Here is a 24,461-nt window from a genome sequence, read left to right on the forward strand (position 1 = left end):
GTGAAATGCAAGTTGATTCAACACCAATCATGTGTGCCAACATGTCTGCTATTGCAATGACCAAAAATCCTATGTTCCATCACAAGACAAGACATATTAAAAGGAAATATCACTTCATCAGGGATGCATTGTAGAAGAATGTGATTCAACTACTGTATTGCAGGACTGAGGATCAAGTTGCTGATATATTAACTAAAGCACTACCAAAGTAGAGGTTCACATATCTCAGGGAGTGTTGGAAGTTAATCTGATTCGGCTTCCCTAATGTTATGTTTTAATTTAAACAACTCAGTTGCAAAAGCTAACGACTAGTTTTTTAAATGTCCTTGTCTGTTGTGTAAAGGTCTCTCACACTGGACACATGTATGTCTCAGATTTAAGGTGAAGTGTATGGCTAGATGAACAATAGCGTAGCTGTAATGTGAAGGACAATGTACATGAGGTTATAGCTAGATAAGGATGAATGCAAGGGAATGAATGTATTAATGAAATCAACTAGAGGAGCAGGTATGATTTGCTTCTCTAAATTCTCTGCAAACAGTCTCTGAAAACTCTTTTGTTCTTCATCTTTTCTCTCATAGGTTTTACCAGAATCCCGTCACTTTTAACTACAATATCAATTTTTTTCTTAATGCTTTTACTTGTGAGGATTGGTTGGAGAAAGTGAGGAAGTAGTGGAGGAGGTGAAAGAGGATATATATGAAGATAATGAGCTGAAGATCAAAAATTAAACCAAAGAGCTGATGGTTTCATTGCAAGGGTTAGTGGAGAGAAGGAGGTTTGAACTTCTTTTATACTGATGGCCTTTAGTAGCAAAGAATAGTTGTAGGTTTCTTAGCAAAGGAACTAGGTCAGTTGATCAGGGTAGCATGCCATCTCTTGAATCTCTTGCACTTGAAATCCAGTTTTGTTCTAGATGTGTATGTTAGAGTAGTTTAAAATATTGCCTTGCTCCAGATTCTAAATTTTGTTTTGGCCGAGTTGGTAGTCTGTGGACTCAATTGACTAAGCCCGGATCCAAATGAGTTGACTCGAATTGGAATCGTTTATTGAGGTGAAATGCTAACTATTCAGTGATATATCTGTGTGTGCTTTTGGGAATTGGTTTAGTGATTGAATCGGCTGCATTGTTTCTGTGTGTTGTGCTAGGCATCAGTGTTAGGACTAAAGTGTCCCGTAACTTGAATCATTGTAATTTGAATGTTTTGTGTTGACCCTCTGATTACAGTTTTTGATCATGTGGAAAGGAACATTTGAAAGAAACTGTTTTATTTAGTAAAATGAAAGAAGCTGTTTTGCCACAAAAAGAAAGAAAATATTTTTTTCGGTGGAAGTCTTTACGGGAAGAATTGTTTACGTTAGTCTCAGATTTTAAGAAAATGAGTTGGATTTTGACTTAGGGTTTTCAGGTTTTCCATATGATTGTAGTTTATGAGTGGTGAATATTTGGCAGGTCTTGTTAGTATAAGGAAGAAGTGAATCAAACCACCTAATAAAGATATGAAATAACATAACTAAAAGGAGATATAAGTTAATGAATCTTATACATGTTAATTAATGTATAATATAAAGTGAGAAAACTATAAATATTGTACAAAATTATGTAGTGGGCAGTTATAAGGAGTTGAAAAACTAATGGCAATTGCTACCATGATAGGTGGAGCAGTTGCATCCTTATAACAAGGGTTTCGACCCCCTTTCTCAGGAGAGTTACCCGGATCTCATAAGGTAAATGCTCGTCCTATTGAGAGCAAGAGTTCCAACATGTTTCCAAGAGAAGGGAAGGTCGTAATCACATCTCAAACATCATGGCTTCATCTTCGAGTGAGTCCCTTCCATTAAATGATTATAACATGATACTAAGAACCAATTAGGGTTAGTAATACTACATGCATTTATTACAGTACATAGTTCATAAATAAGCAGTGTTGTTAACGACCTGTATATTCATTATATATATACATATTTGTTAAAGGGTTAACAGGTCCTGTTTTGGCTGGTATTGAAGGCATATGGCTGAATTGAATTACTTTTTATACCTTTTTTGTTATCATTCAATGAGAATTGGTTAATTGTATTAATATATATATATATATATATATATATATATATATATATGGTAGGATTTCTACTTTCTAGGATCCATTTGTCATCCTTTATGAGATTATTTGATTTCATATTGTTAAATAGTTTATGAATTTCCATATCAAGTGCGTCAATATGTTGTTCCAGTATTTAATTAGATGTTATATGAGTTGATGTGTTTATACCTTTGAAACATAATTTTTCACATGATTTCTAATCATGCAGCAAATCGCAGGGAAAACTTTCTGTTTCCTCTCTAAAGTGGATCATGAAAAAAAGCTATTAAAATTATAAGCATCTAAAGCTGCAAATTTTAATCTTGTGGAGTGTCAAAGATGACAGCTATAGGGGTAGTAACATTATGTTTATCAGAAAACCATCTCATGTATCCTTGACCGTATGGAACACCATCCTTCCCAGCACCATCTTGTGCGATAAATTCGACATGGTATGTAATCTCCTGGTTAACCTCTGTGAATGTTAGCACCTAAGGATTCACACTCATTCCCATTTGATGTGGTACTAAAAGATCCAAGTTGTAAGCTGACGTAGCCGGGCGGACGTTCTTCACAGTCCTTGTATAATACTGAGACTGAGTATGGTTGGGGCCTGCTTTAATAGAAAATGAAGGGTAATTGAGCTATGCTTCTGGTATGACCCCGACTTCAGAGCATTTCACTGTTTGTTGAGTGCTGATCTTTATTGCTGTCTCATTGTAATTCAATCCACACAAGTAAGGAAAGTAATCCTCAGGTTTTATGTCGAAGATGAGCCCCGGGTCATTTTCTTTTGTAGGGTTGACATGGCCTCCACCAATTGCAAAAACGTCCGCAGGTGTAAGATCTTGATTCACGATGGGTGTGCCTGCAAGGTTTAGTACATTAGCGGTTGTCATGGTGGCATATTTGATTGCAGCTGGAGACCAATCAGGGTGTGATTTCTTGATCAAAGCTGCAATGCCGCTCAGGTGAGGAGTTGCCATTGAGGTACCATAAATTATGTTAAATGTTGCCTTAGGATTAGGAAACGTGGCATTGTCCACTGATTCAGGCCATGCAGCTAGGATGTCAACACCAGGTCCAATGATGTGAGGTTTCAGAATTCCGGGGCCTGGTCTGCTTGGTCTTCTTGACGAAAAGGAAGCTACCCTGGGAGCAAGCGCATCTCCAATTATAGTTCCATTGGAGTTAAGCTTCTCATCTTGTGATTTTAGTATTCTGTCAGTGGTACTTGCTCCGACTGTGAAAATCCATGGCGCCTCATTTGATAAAGACTCATAGAAGGGACCAGAATTTCAAGCTGCGCAGCTGAAAAATATTCCTCTTTTAATTGCTGCAAATGCACCAATTGCAATTACATCATTGTAGAAAGGACGTGAGGGGCCTCCAAGTGAGAGGGAGAGCACGTCTAAGCCATCTTCAACATGTTAACGTTTGATAGAGTTAATTCGAAGGAGAGAAGAGAATATGAAGTTTTAGAGAAAAACAGGGAGAGAAGAACATGGTGGTTTTTTCCTTCTGCAAAGACACAGAGGAATAATTTCTCATTAATTGCCTCTCTCATTCACACACAACGTGCAAGGAGAGATATAGCTTTACAACAAAAAACTGAGCTGGATCAAAACATTCAAAAACAGATCTCAGCCACTCATTTAGCTAATAGCTAAGATCATCACACATGGCACTCATGGCCTTTACATCTATATACCTTCTCAATTAGTATTTAATCTAAGTGCATACACATATTAACATCACAACTTATTTTTAATCAGCTATAGACTTATAATTCAACACTCCCCTTTAAGTCTAAAGCTGATTTCACTCCAAGTTTGCTTCTGAGAAGATTAAATCGATCTTTGGTGAGAGGCTTTGTGAAGATATCTGCCAATTGTTCTTCTGTGGGACAATACATTAGATCAATGATGCCTTCTTGTAATGCATCTTTGATAAAATGATACCTCATGTCAATGTGTTTAGTTTTCTGATGAAACACAGGATTCTTGGTGATTGCAATTGCAGTAGTGTTGTCACAATGCACTGGAGTTGTTTCAGTTTGTAACTCACCAAAGTCTTCAAGAACAAACCGAAGCCAAATAACTTGAACAGTTGCCTCAGAGGCACTGATATACTCTGCTTCTGCAGTAGAGAGTGCTACACAATTTTGCTTCACAGAGGCCCATGAGAACACTTCACTGCCAAAAGAAAATGCATAACCCGAAGTGCTTTTGCTGTCATCAACAGATCTTCCCCAATCACTATCACAGAATCTAATTAACATTGCATTCTTTCCTTTTACATACTCCAGACCATAATCTAATGTTCCCTTGATGTATCTAAGCACTCTTTTGGCTGTTCCAAAGTGTTTGTTTGTAGGACAGTGCATGAATCGGGCTAGAAGACTTGCGGCATACATTATATCTGGCCGAGTGGCTGTTAGATACAACAAACTTCCCATAATTCTTCGATACTGTTCCTCACTTGCTAAACCACTGCCATCATCTTTGCATAACTTCTCTGATGAAACAAGAGGTGTGAACACAGATTTACATTCACTAAAACCAAACTTATCCAACAAAGAGGCTGCATACTTTCTTTGGTGGATAAATATGTTTGTGTGAGTTTGAATGACTCCCATACCAAGAAAATGGTGAAGAAGTCCCAAATCTGTCATTTCATATTTTATCATCATGTCTTCCTTGAACTCCTTCAACATCTCATTGTTATTTCTAGTATACACTATGTCATCCACATAGATTGAAACAATTAGAATTTCTCCTCCCCTTGCCTTGATGTAAAAAGTAGTTTCACTTTGACTTTTCACAAATCCACAGTGAGCAAAATAGGTATCAATTTCACTATACCAGGCCCTTGGTGCCTGTTTTAGACCATACAAAGCTTTTATGAAGATTGTACACCTTGTCTTCACTTCCCTTGATCACAAACCCATCTGGTTGTTCTACATAAACCTCTTCTTCAAGTACTCTATTCAGAAAAGCAAATTTCATATCTAGTTGGTATAGTTTCCAACTCTTCTGAGCTGCCAAAGCAATTAGAGTCCGAATTGTATCAAGTCTAGCTACAGGTGCAAACGTTTCATTATAATCAACACCTAGTTTCTGAGCATACCCCTTGGCTACCAGCCTTGCCTTATTCTTTTGCACTGTCCCATCAAGATTAAGCTTGGTCTTGAACACCCACTTAACCCCAATTATAGGTTTATCACTTGGTCTGTTCATTAGCTCCCATGTTGCATTCTTCTCAATCATTGATAATTCATCTTTCATAGCCTTCATCCATGATTCATCTTTAGCTGCCTCTTCAAACTTTTTAGGTTCCATAATGCAGAGATTGCATTGTGCTAGAACATCTTCCAGATTCCTCCATCTCAATGGAGTGTGATCAAAGGCTTGAGTCTTTCTCATGCTACTACTCACATCACTTACTGATTCATGAAAAGATACCAAACTTGGTGTCAAAACATAGTCACGACCTTCTGGAGTTATCTCTGATGAAATACTTTAAGCATCTCAGATAACTCATCATGACTCAACACGGTTACATAATTTTCAGAGGCTTTCTTCCACTCCCAAGTTGCATTCTCATCAAACACTACATCTCTTGAGAGTATAAGCTTTTTATTAAGAGGGTCATACACTCTGTACCCCTTTTCATAGGTTGCATGACCTACAAATATGCCCTTGGCACTCTTTGCATCTAGTTTCTGTCTCAACTCACTTGGTGTGTGTACATAACACAAACAACCAAAAATTCTAAGGTGTGCAATTCCAGGTTTTCGACCGCAGAATGCTTCAAATGGAGTTACATCTCCAAGAGCTCTTGTAGGACACCTATTAAGTATGTAGACAGCTGTGAGTACTGATTCTGCCCACAAATAGTAAGGTAATCCTTTGTCATGAAGCATAGCTTTTGCCATTTTAACTACTGCCATGTTCTACCTCTCTACCACTTCATTTTGTTGTGGAGTATATGCCATAGAAAGCTGTCTTTGAATCCCTGCATCTTCACACATTTTGTTAAACTCACTGGATGTGAATTCACCCCCTCTGTCACTTCTCAGACATTTTACTTTAAAACCACTTTATAACTCCACCATGGATATGAATTTTCTAAAATAGATCAAAGCATCTGACTTGTATTTCAGAAAATAAACCCACATCATTCTTGTGTAATCATCTACAAGAAGCATAAAGTATTTGTTACCCGCAAGAGAGTCATTTTGCATAGGACCACAAAGATCTACATGTATCAACTCTAGAGGTTTGCTTGCTCTCCATGCCTGATTCTTTGGAAACCACTCTCTATGCTGCTTCCCAAACTGACAACCTTCACAAACTTCATCCACTTCTTCTAAAAATGGTAGTCCATGCACCATTTCTTTGTTCTTGAGCTATGGAAGACCTCTAAAGTGCAAATGACCTAGTCTTTTGTGCCATACCCAAGTAGACTTAGAAATACTTGCTCTCAGTACAACCTGATCATTTGGTACCAGTGTCAAAGGATAACACCTATTCTTTTTCATTTCAACTTTGAGTACCAGACAATCCAGAGAAGAACCATCAAAGATGCTACACATTTTCCCCCCAAACACTAGGTATTAACCGTGTTCATCCATCTGACCCACACGTAGCAAGTTTTCCTTCAACCCAGGTAAGTACATTACTTCTTTGACATATTTTCTGCCTTTGCTTGTGTCTATCACAAGTGTACCAAAACCTTCCACATTCATGAGTTCTCCTGTAGGCATTTGAACTTTGCCAACCACATTTGTCTTCATATCTATTAATAATTTTGAATCCTCTATCATATGGTTGCTGCAACCACTGTCAACATACCATTCTCTATTCACCTTTGATTCAGTGATTGTGCTATTTGCATAAAACAGATTCCCTGTCACCTCTACTTGATTAGCATTGTTTGCCTTTTGCATTGATTTTCCTACTGTGCACTCTCTAGCCTAGTGTCCAAACTTTTCACAGTTGAAACATTTAGGCTTCCCCTTATATCTACATTCCCCAAAGTGAAACTTAGAACATACCCTGCACTGTGGTTTTTGTACCTATCTGACCCATTGACTGTGCATTATGTGCAGAATTAGCAGGAAATTTCTGCTGAAACTTGAGTTTTGAATCCCATTTCTTAACCTTATGATTCCAATTCCTCTGGAACTAAGATGAACCATATTGAACTCCACCCCTATTTTGCTCATTTGAACTCACTGAGAAAGATGAGAATGCTTTCCCAGTAGTATCAACAGTATGCAGATCAAACCGTTGTTCTTGACTCTTTAAGATTGCAACTACTTCCTGCAATTCTACAATCTCTAGACTCTTTGTATTTTCTATAACTAAACAAATAGAACCATAAGGTTTACTGAGACTAATCAGAACCTTTTGCACAAGTCTCTCATTTGAAAGAGATTCACCAAATGTTCTCATCTGATTAATTAGTTCATTCAACCTTGTACGATAGCTAGATAAAGACTCATCATCTCGCATCCTAGCATATTCAAATTCTCCTCTAAGATTATGCAATTTCACAGATCGTACCTGATCACCACCATGATATTCTCCGTACAACAAATCCCATGCCATCTTAGCTGACTCAGCATTGGCGATTCGTGGGAAAATTTAATCCGAGACTGCATTCTGGATGATTCCTAGAGCCTTCACATCCTTCATGAACACAGCAGTCATTTCTTCATCGACTGGATCGTCTGATGACCCTTCAGCTTCATTTTTCTTCTTCGAGTCAGGGGTTGTAATCCCTTTCTCCACCAGATTCCATAACCCAAGCGATTTGAAGATTGTTACCATCTTAATCCTCCAGAACTCGTAGTTCTCACCGGAGAAAATTGGAGTTCTCACCTCCAAGCTTCCAAATCCAGACATTTTGGTCCGATTGTTGATTTCTCTCCTCAAATGGAACTCAGGCGACCTTCACCAAGCTTTGACTTAGCTCAGTGATTTCACAGCTTCACGCCCAGACTCAATTGATCGAAACCGGCTCTAAGGCCATGTTAACGTTTGATAGAGTTAATTCGAAGAAGAGAAGAGAAGATGAAGTTTTAGAGAAAAACAGGGAGAGAAGAACGTGGTGGTTTCTTCCTTTTGCAAGGACACAGAGGAATAATTTCTCATTAATTGCCTCTCTCATTCACACACAACGTGCAAAAAGAGATATAGCTTTACAACAAAAAACTGAGCTGGATCAAAACAGTCAAAAGAAGATCCCAGCCACTCATTTAGCTAATAGCTAAGATCATCACACATGGCACTCATGGCCTTTACATCTATATACCTTCTCACTTAGTATTTAATCTAAGTGCATACACATATTAACATCATAACTTATTTCTAATCAGCTATAGACTTATAATTCAATACAACAGCGTCATCAAGGCCAGCTAAGATATCACGATACGTACAACCAGTCCCTCTGCAGACTCTGTACATTGCCAAGTGAGCATAAGGTGCCAAGCCCACCGCCGTGCCATTCCCCTTTCCAAACACGCTTGTGCCCTTCTGATAGGAGCATATTTATGCGACTTAGTTAGCTTGATTTCTTGCATTTTCATAATTTGTTTGTGTTTATTATAGTGTTTTAAGCTATTTTCGTGTGTTTGTAGGTCCATATGACAAAGTTGGCAAGAAAGTGCAATTTGGAGCATTTTAAGGCAGTTTTGGGCACCAAATGGATAGCTTATGAATGGAGCAAGATGGATGGATGAATTTGAAGTTCAAGAGGCTAGGAATGTGCTGAAAAGAGTGAAGAAATAAATCCAAGTCAAGGAAGATAAGAAATCAGCTCAAAAGAAGGAACATTATCCAAAATCTTATCCAACCTTATCTTATCTTATCCTATCCTAAACCTATCCTAACTTAAATCCAGTTGCAAAGGGGATTTATTTTCAGATTAAAACACATTAAAATAGGTTACTAGAAGCCTTTATCCACTCCTACAAAGGTGTTGCACCTTATCCCTTGTTTTTCTAGGAAATCAGCCACAAAACAAGCTTTCTAGAAGGCCTTATCTCCTCTCTTAAAAATCTGGCGCCCCAAACCTTTCTAGAAGTTCTAGAAACCTGATTCTATTCTCCCTATTTCATTTGGATTTCTGACTTCTAGAACCTTTTCCTTCAAGGATTGTGTATTCATTTCCTATACAAATTAGGCCTTTAAATCCTTTTCCTTTGCTACATAGGGGCTGCGAATTTCAGCCTATAAATACCATCCTTTGCTGCACCATTTAATCACCATCCTCTACCATATTTTTCTACATTCATACATCCCTCAAACACACTCTTCCCACTAGTGCCGCAGATTGCAAGGAAGGAGAAAGAAGGAATAACCTGGTGCCATGCCTATGCCCAAGCCTTGGGAGTGTTGGAGCGTTTCTAGGTGTTTTCTATCTTTGATTTCAATGTTTAATTTAAGTTATCTTTGTGTAATTGCGATTATGAGGAACTAAACCCCCTTTGGCTAGGGGGGATTCGAAACCATGTTTATGCTTGCTATATGATTTGATTACTTCTAATTGCGTTTCATAAGTTGTGAATTCAATTTGCTTATCTACATGAATTAAAACTGATTTGTGTGTGTTGGTTGAGAGTGCACGCTTAATTTTCATGCATAAGTTTGATGCTAGGATATAAGGGAATTTCACCTAATCGTTACGAACTTATATTCAAAAGTAGTAAAGGTTGTTGATCACAATCGTGTTAAGTAAATTCTTGGCATAAGTTTCATGCAATTCATAGTAACAAGTGCCTCGCCAATGCTTATGATTTTCATAGAACTTAATGATCTTTGCTTGTATCTTTGTTATGCAATTCATGCAGGGAACTTGTGAGGAATGCTTTGGGTTGTCGTATGCAATTCATCCAATTCGATAACTTTAGGAAAATCTGAGGGTTAATTAGTGCAATTCACGGTTAATCTGGGGCGTTGGGAATTCATGGTTTATTGAGAAGCAATTGGAAATCATTTTGTATGCAAGTGTGACATGTGTGGAGAAGAACCCTTTAGCTAGCTTTCCATCCATTCATTTTAACCAATTTCGTTTTAAAATCTGTTCAAGTTACAAAGTTTCTGTTTAGTACTTAAATTCGTCTAAAATCAATCCCCCTTTATTTTGTTGAGTCATCTTAGTTAGAAGTCAATTTAGTTTGTGTTTTTAAGTGTCTTGAGTCAAGTTATAACCTATTTTCGTCCAAATTGTGTTTTGTGTCCAAAACTGCCCAGAAAGTGTTTTTAAGGCTGTTTTGAGTGTTTATTTGCTGTTTTGAGTCCTTTGCTTTGTTTTGGTGTTTTATAGTTTAGTTTTGTATTCTTTGAGTCTAGTTTAGTGTTTTAAACTTTGTTTTTACGTTTCGAGTCAGTTTTCAAGTGTTTTGGCAATCCCTCCTAATCCCCGGCCTAGAACGATCCCTACTTACATTCCTTACTACAATTGATAAAAAGAGGGTTTAATTTGTGTGCTTATATATTTCGCATCAAATTTTTGGCGCCGTTGCCGGGGATTAGCAAAATTGCTAATCACCCTGTTTTGTTTATTTCACTTTTGATATTTGATTTAGTTTTCTTTCTTTGATTTTAGATACTAGAGAAGTAAGACATGGCAATTGCTAATCTTCAAGCTCAAATAACGAATCTTACTTCTCAGTTAATGCAATATATCGAAAGGACCACAATGAAAAGTGTCCCTACATATGGTGTGTCCTATGGGCACGGATATCCAACTCATCAACGTCCTCAATTCACTGCAAACGGAGATGCTTGGGGTTATCGAGGCTATGATCAACCAAGCAACAACATGTTTTCCAACACTTACAATTCGAATTGGAGAGATCATTCAAATTATATGTGGGGGGAACCTCAACAATTCCAACAAGATGGATATTGGCAGCAAGAGAAGGAGTTTTATTCCAAACCTATGTAGCCACCACCGCCTCCCCCACAACAAATCCAATCGAATTCAAGTATGCCCATGAGTTATGATGAAATTCTTGATGTACTAACCTCTTTGATGCAGGGCTCACAACAAGAAGAATACTCATAGCCATCTGAGGAGTTCTATCAGTGGCCATATGCACCACCACAGCCTCGCCCACAATCTTCCCAAACAAATTCAGGTATGTCAATGGATAATGACCAAATTGTTCAATTACTCACCTCTTTGACACATGAAGCAGAAAATCAAGCCAACAAGATGGATGAATTAGAGAAGCGAGTTGGGCAGATTGTGGTGTTCATGGCACAAATTCAAGAACAAAGTGAATTCTCCAACGCAAACATTGTAAATTCAATGGAAGATTTTGAAATTACTGGAGCCATCACTTTGGGAAGTGCCATGGAGGTTGGAGCTGAACCAAGGGCGTCCAAACAAATCCAAGGGGAGGACGAACAGCTGCTAATTAAGGGGGATGAAGAAGACACACCCACGACAAGGGTAGAACAACCTTTGTCGCAGCCTCCTAGAGTCTCTATGTCGTCCAACTCAGGTAAGATGGTTCCAAATTCAATTCTTTCTTACCCATTCCACTAAATGTCCATTTTCCTTGCAGGTTTTTGATTCCCAAGGAAGAAAAGAGTGAAAAAGACATCGTGGAAGCCCTTCCCAAGGTGCAAAGTGATATCCCAATTCTTGGTACACCAAAACAAGTTCCAGATTGTGTTGAAATCCCTGAAGAGAATTGTACACCAAGAAGAAGGATTCAAGAGAATGAAGTGGCTGGGGAGTATCTAGAATTCATCAAAGAGCATGTACTTGAGACAACCATCCCCAAAGAAGTTGAATTTGATGACACGGGACAAATCACTGCCCTAATGCCCACTCTAGCCAAGAGCAAGCCTAGTGAAATTGTTGAATATGCTGCTACTTTCGAGTCCTCATTGCAGCACAGTGGTGAGTCACCTCCTCCAATTCTGATTCCCATTTCAATTAATAGGTTGTTACCTTCTTTGGCGCAGGTGCCAAATCGAATCCAAATTGGTGGGAGAATTTACACGGACTTTAGGAAGCTCAATGCCATAATCAGAAAGGATCACTATCCCCCTCCATTCATAGATCCAATGCATGGAAGTTTTAAGGATCATGTCGTGGAGGATGTACTCGTGCTCTTGTTGCAACACACAGGTAAGCTACCTCCTCAAATTTCAAGTTCGTTTTATACTAACATGCTGTTGAGTTCAATGATCCAGGCACCCATTTTAGAATTTAAACCATTACCGGATCATTTCAAGTATCACCTTCCATTCAAAGATCAATTCCATGCTGTGGGCTCCAATGGGGAGTGAATGAAAGTATCGTCCGGCCGCAAGACGTTAAGGCAAGCGCTACTTGGGAGGCAACCCATGCATGCAACAAAGGAAGACCAAGGAATCACTCCAATTCCAGATTTGCATTCCTAAACCTTTCTCTTTGTTGTTTATTTCGTTTCTGCCATGTTTATTATGTTAGTTGCTGTTTGTTTGTTTACTTGTTATTTGTGTTAGTTTATGCTTGAAACATTGAGGACAATGTTTCATTTAAGTGTGGGGGGGGGGGGGGTAACCAAAGTGTTTTGATGCAAATTCGTAGGGTTGTATCACCCATAATTTCCAATGTTGTTCCTTGCTGTTTTTAGGTTGTTTTGATGCATTTTAGTGTGTTTTACATAAAAATCCGAAAATCCCAGAAAAAATTTGAAAAAATGTTTTGAAAAAAAACCAAAAAGAGTCGTTTTAAAGTTGTTTTGTTTGTTTGTTTGTGTCTTAGGGTACCTTCCAACACAATGATGAGGATTCGGTTTTTAATTGCATGACTGTTAAAGAGAGTTGTAAACATTGATGAAAGTTTGATTTACTCTTTGGTTTATGCTTGGTTGTGGTTATAACTTATGAATTCACATGTAATCACAAAGGAAAAAAATAGTTTTTGTAACATGCTTGAAGGAAGGAACTCAAACTAACGCTACAACCTTGTGAGACTTGAGCCTAAACGTTTATTTGGAGAGTTAATAATCTGTGCATTGTTGTTTTCTAAAGTCGTTGCATGATCTCATTATTCTTTGTTTGGTTACTACTTAGAAGGCGTTTCATCATTTAGTTCCAAACACTAGAACTCATGCCCATTTCATTCAAAGCATGCTATTGATTTGCATAACACATATTCAAGATGAAGTTGTGTAGTAACCACCACTTAAGCCAAATTGCCGTGTCCCCCATGTTCAATTGTTTTGTAGGTTTTAACCCCGTTGAGCCTTGTGTAGCCTATGTTCTTTGTTAAACCACATTATCCTCACCTAGCCTAGATTAGGACCATCCATACCCTTGTTCTTGAAGCATAGTTAAGCATGACTCAAGATGAATTCCTTTTGATCATGGTATTGCAGAAAACAAGTGTGGGGGAATTTGTTGTGTGTGTGCCAAAATCTCTAATGAGGCACGGGTTAGAAAAGAAAAAGAAAAAAAAGAAATTTCGTGGAAAAGAGCAAGAAAAAAAGAAAAGTTGTGAAAAATATGAAAAAGAGTTGGAAAAGATGTGAAGATGAGCTCTTAAGTGTTGATTGTTGAAGAAAGGGTCCAAAAAGTTGAATTTGACCCTAAGTATTGCATGAATCTTCCCTTGTGTTTAAAAGTTGATTTCTGCGTTCTAAAGTGAATTCTGAGTTTCGATTTCATTGCTTTGTTTGCTATTGCTTAAAGAACCTTTGTTATCCCTATCCGTTCTTTGTTAGCCAATACCCCAAGCCCCGTTACAACCCTTGACTTTAATCTTGAGTGTTGTGTGTTTCAATTTGTGGAGTTTAGAATTGGTATAAGCATATGGTGTCACTGGTTCTCGCACCTAAGTAGTAGCATTCCATTCATGAGATCATATCTAAATGCTTATTCACTCCAGAAAATGCTTTCTTTGTTATACATTTATGTGAGCGTTCGTTTTCATGTTTACATCAATCTTCTCACATATAACTAGTATAGGGTGTGTAGTTAGAAAATCTGAGTGAAAATTGAGTGCATATCTTGTAAGGAATTGAGAAAATTCTCTAAGGCATGTTACTACATTCAAAACATCGTTTTAACTGGTTAAATATGAACTAATATGTGGTGACTATGATTAAGTATGTGCTTAAGTGTGAAGATGACTAAAATCTGTGGGAATGATGATTTTTAATATGTCATGTGCATTGGAAATCCCTGAGGCAAACGTTGGAAGGTTTAGGTTATGTTTTGATTATTGTGTTTCGTTTCGTTTTTTCTCTTGTTTCTTTGTTTTGCTCGAGGACTAGCAAAAGCTAAGTGTGGGGGAATTTGATAGGAGCATATTTATGCGACTTAGTTAGCTTGTTTTCTTACATTTTCATAGTTTGTTTGTGTTTATTATAGTGTTTTAAGCTATTTTCGTGTGTTTGTAGGTCCATATGACAAAGTTGGCAAGAAAGTGCAATTTGGAGCATTTTGAGGCAGTTTTGGGCACCAAATGGATAGCTTATGAATGGAGCAAGATGGATGGACGAATTTGAAGTTCAAGAGGCTAGGAATGTGCTGAAAAGAGTGAAGAAATAAATCAAAGTCAAGGAAGATAAGAAATCAGCTCAAAAGAAGGAACATTATCCAAAATCTTATCCAACCTTATCTTATCTTCTCCTATCCTAACTTAATTCCAGTTGCAAAGGGGATTTATTTTCAGATTAAAACACATTAAAATAGGTTACTAGAAGCCCTTATCCACTCCTACAAAGGTGTTGCACCTTATCCCTTGTTTTTCTAGGAAATCAGCCACAAAACAAGCTTTCTAGAAGGCCTTATCTCCTCTCCTAAAAATCTGGCGCCCCAAACCTTTCTAGAAGTTCTAGAAACCTGATTCTATTCTCCCTATTTCATTTGGATTTCTGACTTCTAGAACCTTTTCCTTCAAGGATTGTGTATTCATTTCCTATACAAATTAGGCCTTTAAATCCTTTTCATTTGCTACATAGGGGCTGCGAATTTCAGCCTATAAATACCATCCTTTGCTGCACCATTTAGTCACCATCCTCTACCATATTTTTCTACATTCATACATCCCTCAAACACACTCTTCCCTCTAGTGCCGCAGATTGCAAGGAAGGAGAAAGAAGGAATAACCTGGTGCCGTGCCTATGCCCAAGCCTTGGGAGTGTTGGAGCCTTTCTAGGTGTTTTCTATCTTTGATTTCAATGTTTAATTTAAGTTATCTTTGTGTAATTGCGATTATGAGGAACTAAACCCCCCTTGGCTAGGGGGGGATTCGAAACCATAATTATGCTTGCTATATGATTTGATTACTTCTAATTGCGTTTCATAAGTTGTGAATTCAATTTGCTTATCTACATGAATTAAAACTGATTTGTGTGTGTTGGTTGAGAGTGCACGCTTAATTTTCATGCATAAGTTTGATGCTAGGATATAAGGGAATTTCACCTAATTGTTACGAACTTATATTCAAAAGTAGTAAAGGTTGTTGATCACAATCGTGTTAAGTAAATTCTTGGCATAAGTTTCATGCAATTCATAGTAACAAGTGCCTCGCCAATGCTTATGATTTTCATAGAACTTAATGATCTTTGCTTGTATCTTTGTTATGCAATTCATGCAGGGAACTTGTGAGGAATGCTTTGGGTTGTCGTATGCAATTCATCCAATTCGATAACTTTAGGAAAATCTGAGGGTTAATTAGTGCAATTCACGGTTAATCTGGGGCGTTGGGAATTCATGGTTTATTGAGAAGCAATTGGAAATCATTTTGTATGCAAGTGTGACATGTGTGGAGAAGAACCCCTTAGCTAGCTTTCCATCCATTCAATTTAACCAATTTCGTTTTAAAATCTGTTCAAGTTACAAAGTTTCTGTTTAGTTCTTAAATTCGTCTAAAATCAATCCCCCTTTATTTTGTTGAGTCATCTTAGTTAGAAGTCAATTTAGTTTGTGTTTTTAAGTGTCTTGAGTCAAGTTATAACCTATTTTCGTCCAAATTGTGTTTTGTGTCCAAAACTGCCCAGAAAGTGTTTTTAAGGCTGTTTTGAGTGTTTATTTGCTGTTTTGAGTCCTTTGCTTTGTTTTGGTGTTTTATAGTTTAGTTTTGTATTCTTTGAGTCTAGTTTAGTGTTTTAAACTTTGTTTTTACGTTTCGAGTCAGTTTTCAAGTGTTTTGGCAATCCCTCATAATCCCTGGCCTAGAACGATCCCTACTTACATTCCTTACTACAATTGATAAAAAGAGGGTTTAATTTGTGTGCTTATATATTTCGCATCACCTTCATAAAATTTCCAGCAGCAGTGCTAGAAGTGTGGGTGCCATGACCATTCTGGTCAAATGGAGTTCCTGTAATATTTCCTGTCCGCACCTACGAAATTTCTTGCACCAATAAGCTTGTTATTGCACACTGTGCCGTTGAACTCGCACTTGCCTTTCCATTTAGCTGAAGGAGGGGAAACTCCTTCGTCGCTGAACGATGGATGATCAGGTCCAATCCCTGAATCCAAAAGTCCTATGATCACACATTCAACATATTAAACTAAACATGGTAAATACCAAAAATATATATGACAATATTTGGTAATTTCTTATATATTCATTAATCTCCAAAGTAGAGTATATATAGGAGTTACAATTGGTATTACATATGTATTTCACCAATGTGGGACAATAAACTACTATTGACATTTTAACTAATATATAACTCGCAACACTCCCCCTTAAGTTGGTGCAAAGATGTCACGCATGCCCAACTTGTCAAGCGAGTTGGAAAACACACTATTAAATACAGCCTTAGTAAGAACATCAGCAAGTTAATCTTTAGATCCCACAAATGGAAACATAATAATTCCAACATCCAATTTTTCCTTAATGAAATGTCGATCAATCTCCACATGTTTTGTTCGATCATGTTGCACTGGATTATGAGCAATCTCAATAGCAGCCTTGTTATCATAACGAAGTTTCATAACACCCTTGGGTTTAAACCCAAGATCTCTCAGCAATTTTTTCAACCACAACAACTCACATACACCATGAGACATACCACGAAACTTAGTTTCTGCACTTGACCTAGCCACTACTTTTTGTTTCTTGCTTCTCCAAGTAACTAAATTACCACCCACAAATGTAAAGTATCCAGATGTAGATCGCCGATCATTGATAGAACCTGCCCAATCTGCATCTATATACCCTTCGATGTTCAAATGAACATTCTTGGAGAAAACCAAGCCTATGCTAGGAGCCATCTTCAAGTACCTCAAAATACGGGTTACTGCATCCATATGAGCTTCACTAAGTGAGTGCATAAACTGACTTATCACACTAACTGCATAAGTAATGTCAAGGCGAGTGTGAGACAAATAAATTAATCTCCCCATAAGCCTTTGATACCGTTCCTTATGAGTAGGAACTTGATCTGGAAATAAGCCCAGATGATGATTATGCTCAATCGAACTATCAACAGGTTTGCAATCTAACATACCTGTTTCAGCTAACAAATCAAGAACATACTTCCGTTGAGATAGAAAAATACCATGCTTTGATCGTGCAATCTCGATTCCAAGAAAATACTTCAATTCACCCAATTCTTTCATCTCAAATTCAGTAGCTAGGTACTTTTGAAGGCGTTGTATCTCCTTCTGATCATCACCAGTCACTATCATGTCATCAACATAAATAATCAATGCAGATAGCTTACCATTTTGTTGCTTTAGAAACAAAGTATGATCTGAATGACTCTGGATATACCCAAACTTCTTCATTGAACTTGTAAACCTCCCAAACCACGCTCTAGGAGTTTCAAACCATACAAAGCCTTTCGTAACCTGCATACAACACCTTTTTCAGGAGATGTTCCAATACTAGGTAGGAGATCCATATAAACTTCCTTCTTAAGATCACCATGAAGGAAAGCATTATTAACATCAAACTGCAACAGAGGCCAATCCTGGTTTGTTGCTAAGGATAGAAGAACACGCAAAGTATTAAGTTTGGCAACATGAGCAAAAGTCTCTTGATAGTCCAGCCCATAGGCTTGAGTATAACCCTTAGCAACTAATTTGGCTTTATACCTATCAATAGAACCATCTGCTTTGTGCTTAATAGTAAACACCCATCTACATCCAACGGCTTTCTTCCCGTTTGGTAAAGGAACCAAATCCCAAGTAGAATTCTTTTCCAAAGCTTGCATCTCAACTTTCATGGCATTAACCCACTTAGGGTCAGACAAAGAATCTTACAATTTTGTTGGAATTGATACACTAGACAGCTGACATATGTAAGATGCATATGGTTTGGACAAGTGATGAGTAGACACAAAATTGTTGATAGGATATTTGGCTTTGGCATGCATATCAGGCTCATATTGTATTTTAGGTTTTCCACGATTAGCTTATGGAGGCAACTGATAAGTAGAAGAATCGTCAGAATTTACCTCATGTATGCCACCATCTTGTACCAAACTGTTAGAAGAATCATCACTGGACGAACCATCATCAGGCAACTCGTTAGACATATCAGCAGCAGGCAACCGATCATTAGAAGGTAATTCGTCAGACACTTTGTCAGACATACTAGCAGGCAACTTGCTGGGCATATCTGATTTGTCGTCAGTAGAAATAGTTCTGGGAATAACAGGTGACCAATCACTATCTGTAGTCGACTGATCAGTATCACGCAACATAATAGGTTATGTTCGCAACTCTGCCTGTAACACATCATCCATACAATCTCTTCGAATCTGCACTTCACTCCCACTCTCCCCTGAAGTGGAGAGTTGGAAGAGGGCTTCATAAAATACGAAACTTCCTTGTGGAAGGTAAGATCCATGGTAATATAAGTTTTTTGAGTCGGAGGATGATAACACTTCTAGCCTTTTTTATTGTTAGCATACCCAATAAAGACACATCGGATAGCACATGCATCAAGTTTACTCCGCTGATGAGAGTAGACATGTACAAATGCAATACACCCAAACACTTTCGGAAGAAGCTTTGATATAGAAAAAAGAGAAACATGTTTTTGTAGCACATTAAGCGGTGTCTGAAAATCAAGAACCCTACTTGGAACATGATTGATCAAATACACAGCAGCCAAAACAACATCACCCCACAAATGATTAGGAACACATTTATCCAACATCAAGGAGTGAGCAACCTCCATTATTTGACGATTCTTCTGTTCGGAGACACCATTTTGTTGGGGTGTAAACGGAGTAGTCATCTGGTGAATAATACCATGATCACGAAAAAAGCATGCCAAAGTGTGATTCACATATTCTCCTCTGTTATCAGACCTGAAGACCTTAACTTTGGTCTAAAACTGAGTAGACACCATTGTACAAAATTCTTGAAGAAGTAACGGAACATCACTCTTATTCTTCATCAAGAACACCCAAGTTAACCGAGTACAATCATCAATAAAAGTAACAAACCAACGGAATCCATTAGAAGTAACTTTTGCCAGACCCCACACATTAGAAAGTATCAAATGAAATGGCAAAGTAGCTTTAGAATCACTTATGAGAAAGGAAGCACGATGACTCTTAGCCATGACACATGTTTCACACTTAAACTCGGAATCACTACAAGTGCGAAACAAAAAAGGAAATAGATGCTTCATATAACTGAATGATGGATGTCCCAATCGTCAATGCCACAACCAAATTTGATGTTTGTCATCCACTTTAGCACTTAAAACTTGATGAGTATTTGAACCGGAAACAACAATATCCTCCATAGTTAAGATGTACAAACCCCCTATTCTTTTACCACGACCAATTATCTTATGAGTTTAAATGTCTTGAAAATAACAATACGTATGGTAGAAGTGAGCAAAACGATATAAGGTATCAAGAAGTTTTCCTACCGACAAAAGATTGCACTTAACATCAGGAACAAGTAAAGCACAAACCAGTGATAAGGTTGAAATCAGAGAGATAGTACCTTCACCCTTCACAGGGGAAGGTGCTCCATTTGCACTAGTAATATACAGATCATGAACATAGTCACATAACTCATTAAACACTCTAGGGTCACTAGTCACATGATCAGTGGCCCCAGTATTAATTATCCATTTATTTGTTCCACCAAGATGCATAACAACACTATGATTATATTGAGCCATTGAACAAAATCACGAACAATAAAGGCACAAAAGATACGTAGCAGAATGAAAACAATTTACCAGAACATTGTAGCAATCTGTAGTAGAGACTATTCACAGCACTGTAGCAATCACTGTTTACGGCATTGTAGATGATCACTATTCACAAGCAGACACTGTTCACTGTTCACGCACACAGTAGCGTGACACTATTCTTTTTTATTTGTTATTTTTTTTTCAACGAAGGAAATCACGAAAAATGTGAGCCCAAAATTAAAGCACACAGGTCACCAAGAGCGAACTGCTCTGATACCATATTAAACTAAACATGGTAAATACCAAAAATATATATGACAATATTTGGTAATTTCTTATGTATTCATTAATCTCCTAAGTGGAGTATATATAGGAGTTACAATTGGTATTACATATGTACTTCACTAATATGGGACAATAAACTACTATTTACACTTTAACTAATATATAACTCGCAACACACCATAGTTTGCTTGTTCCCATAGTCCATATCCTTGGTGTAACCCCAAGAAGTCAGGACCATGAGTAGTTTGCAAAGGCACAGTTATCTCGAGATGAGAAGACAAAAACCCTTCTTTGTTTTCCATTGCTTTCACTTCCTCTGGTGTCAATTTTGCTGCAAATCCAGTGACTACATTGCGGTATGCATGAACGATCCTCTGCTGGTTTGAGATTGTTGTAGTTTCAGACAAAAATGACTGATACCATTTGTCTAAATCTGACTGTACAGAAAATTTCGAGAAGACTGGCTTTTAGAGAAAAACAATGTAAGTTTGGAGGCTATTTTGGTCCTGTTGTGCAATTGCAAGTGATATGTAAAACATGAAAGTAAAACAAAGAAGATATATGACATGCATTGCTGCACCCATCTTGTTCTCCATCTTTTAAATTGGTTAAAAGAACTTGGTGTGTTTTAGTCTAACTTTAGAGTGCCTATTTATAGTAGATAACTGTGGTTATTAGAGATAATTGTGAATTGCTTGACTTGTTTTGACTTGGTTAATTAAGTGGTTGTGCATGCTAAAATTGGTGGACTTTGTAATGCTTGCAGGCGGCGATGCAGCTTATGTGACAGAAAAGATTAATTTGTCTGGATTTGATTTGGAAGCTTTTCTGGCATAGTGTAGTGCGAACAGGTTTCTCATTATTCTTGTTAAAACCTTCATTTAGTTGATGTTGCAGGCGACAAAGATGAACAGTAGGAGGAAAAGGACAACAGTTAAAATTCATTTTATGAGTTGCATTGTTGCTGGTATAAATGTATAATGACAAAGAACAATATTCTATCTGGTGCAAACTTGCAAATCTAGTCAGATTTATACATACCAATATTGAAAGAGGTCCTAATTAAGTTCACCATTGTTTATTGAGCAAGCGTGCACCAATTTACCATTATTTATTGAGAAATCACATATGATATGAAATATATATCAAAATTTCAGTATGTTGAAATTTGTAAAGGAAATTAAAACGAGGAGAAATAGGTGCCCTATCGTTCATGTATTTTTTTTGAGACACATAATATTTGCGTATTGTGGGGTAAAGATTATTAGTTTAAAGATATACTTGTTATTTTATAGGTATCAATGCTGAAAGAGGTCATAAGTTTAAATACCCTTATTCTCATTGATTACAAAGAGAGAGCTTGACTTTCTAGCTTAGGGTTTGGTATGGTGGGTTTCAAGCATTTTGTGGATTAGTGCACTACTAGAAAACTGGCCTTAGACCACTGAAATTACTTACCGAAAAAAAAAAAAACAAAAACCACCGTCAAATTGGCCACAGAAGATGTTCTCCGAGTTTTTTTTTGTACCAAATAGCTACAGTTAACTGTACAAACATGGTTTCAAATTTTGAGGTGTACGCCAAACCTCGCTTATGGCACTGATTCCCAGTTTATTATTACCAGTAAAGTGTGGGTTTTCCCCGTTCTGTACTTCAAGTTCTGAACATGTTCCAGGTTGTGGTTGCCCTTCATTTGGGATATGGATGCTCTTCGGATCTAATTATCCTAATTCATCTAGTCAAATCATTCAGACAATTGGAATTTGATTCAACGGCTAAAGTTATTATAACTTTTAAAGTGGGCTTCTATTTGTAGCCGTTGAATCAAATTTCAATGGTTCGAATGATTTGACTAGGTGGATTAGGACAATTGGATCCGGAGATGATCCATGTCCCTTCATTTGTACATCTATATTTAGACTATTACAACGTGTACTTCAGACTATTTGTCAACCAATTTTTAAACTACTTATTTGATTCAAGGTAGAGAAAAGATACAATGAGCCAGTTTGCCACTTTTATCACAATCTTTTGATTTGAAGTTAGATTTCTTGGACCACGAGTTATTTAAACACCCTCTCATCATATTCCAGAAGCTAAATTGATTTGGGTTTCGCAAACGGGTATTTATGTATATATTTATCATTTTCTCATTTTTGTTCCTAAAACCTTATGGATTAAAGTGAGAGAAGATCATATAGATGCCAAAAGAAGCCACACTAAGTGAGACATATATGTAAAATCATTATAGATTATCACTACTAGAAATTTGGCTAAAAGACACCCTTTTCATTGGTATCTATTGTCAATTGTGGATACTCTCATTGGTGGCAAACCTCAATGGCCACCAAGCAGCCACTAAATTAGAGATGGTGTCCTATGTAGAGGACTCTATTGTTACAAACACCAATTAGATAATAGTGGCACAATGAATAGTTACACCATTGAAATATTATATAATTTTTATACATCGGTGGCCATGTTGTAATATGTTTTTTAGAATAAAAAAAGGCCCATTAATCTGGGCACCCAAATATATATATATATATATATATATATATATATATATATATATATAGTTAATAGACTACACAGAACTGCAGTTTTACGGTAGTCTTCCATAACTAATCACATATTAAAAAAAAATCAAGTCTAAAACCAATGAGCTATACTAAAAAATATGAAATTATCCGTCAAAGTACGAAACAGGCAGCAATTTTGAAGGAAATAGCCACTTAAAAGACTTCACATTTTCTGGAATACCTCCAAACATGTTTTTTAAGAGTGACATGCTCATCGTAATGCTTAAGCCTCAGTAATTGCTATCTCTACTTGCAAACACATAAGCACATGGATCAAATGACTAAAATACACACAAAAGTATGCCTTTACAATTTTATTGCTTCCTACAACCTGCATAAAAAGCATATACTTGCGAGTATGAGTCTCTAACATTCCACACGAAAAATTGATGTGGCAAGTAGATCAATTTTTCATCAGATAAATTCATGAGTCTCAACATTTCACAAGTGATATACTTGCGAGTAGATAAATTTTCAATCAGTGGATATGGTTATCAATTATGACATCACAAAAACATTCTAAAGGTAAGACTCACTATTTTGAACTAGTGGCTTGATGTTATTAATTTACATCAAAGTGAACCATTTATCTAATTTTTGGGTCTTAATATATTAAAAATTCAACATCAACACAAGCACCAACAAATTTCAATTTGTTTTCATTTCTTTTTATTCCTTTTTGTTCAACCCAATCAACTTCCTTGAGAAATAAAACAAAAGGTAAAGAGAGAAAGAGAGAGTTCCCATCCCAGCTCAACTTCGCCTTTGGAAACTAGGCACTGGAAATAGAGATAGACTTGGTGAATATTGATAGACTTGGTGGCTCTGAAAACTAAGTAATAAGATAAATTTGTTAAGTAATTTTATCATGCTCAGGTTTTTTTTTGCTTCACAAGCTATACAATAAGGATAGAATAATCGCCCAAAATTAAAAACAACTGAGAGCGAGATTGAGATAGAAAGACACAGATGTTACACTTTTATTTTAAGAATTACAACTTGATATGTATACTCTTAACTGGAAGATTGAAAACCATGCTATAACCAAAACTGAAGAGAACAATAATGTCACAGAATGGGGAGGAAAAGAAGGAAAAGAACATACTTCCCAACTTCACCAAGTATACTCTTAAGGTTCTCCACTTAATGATCCTCAGGTAGGTTCTCTACCAAAACAATGCACTATAATGCACAAATTAGATGCTTGAAGTTTCCAAAAAATAATACTTAAAAAAATTTTAAATCAAGTTCGAAAGGATACCTTTGGATCCCTGTTTTCAGTTAATGGAAGGGATGAATCCGTTACACCTTCCCATTCAAACTCACAACCTACAAGAAAGAGATTTATGCTTATCTTTAGCATATTTGCCAT

General features: G+C 37.0%; 1 pseudogene; it reads right to left on the minus strand.

Moving 5' to 3' along the window:
* Positions 1–2,316: 2,316 nt before the first annotated feature.
* LOC103424361 (subtilisin-like protease 3) lies at positions 2,317–24,461 on the minus strand (annotated as a pseudogene).

Source organism: Malus domestica, chromosome 04 (assembly GCF_042453785.1).
Source record: "Malus domestica chromosome 04, GDT2T_hap1".
Lineage (NCBI taxonomy): Eukaryota > Viridiplantae > Streptophyta > Magnoliopsida > Rosales > Rosaceae > Malus > Malus domestica.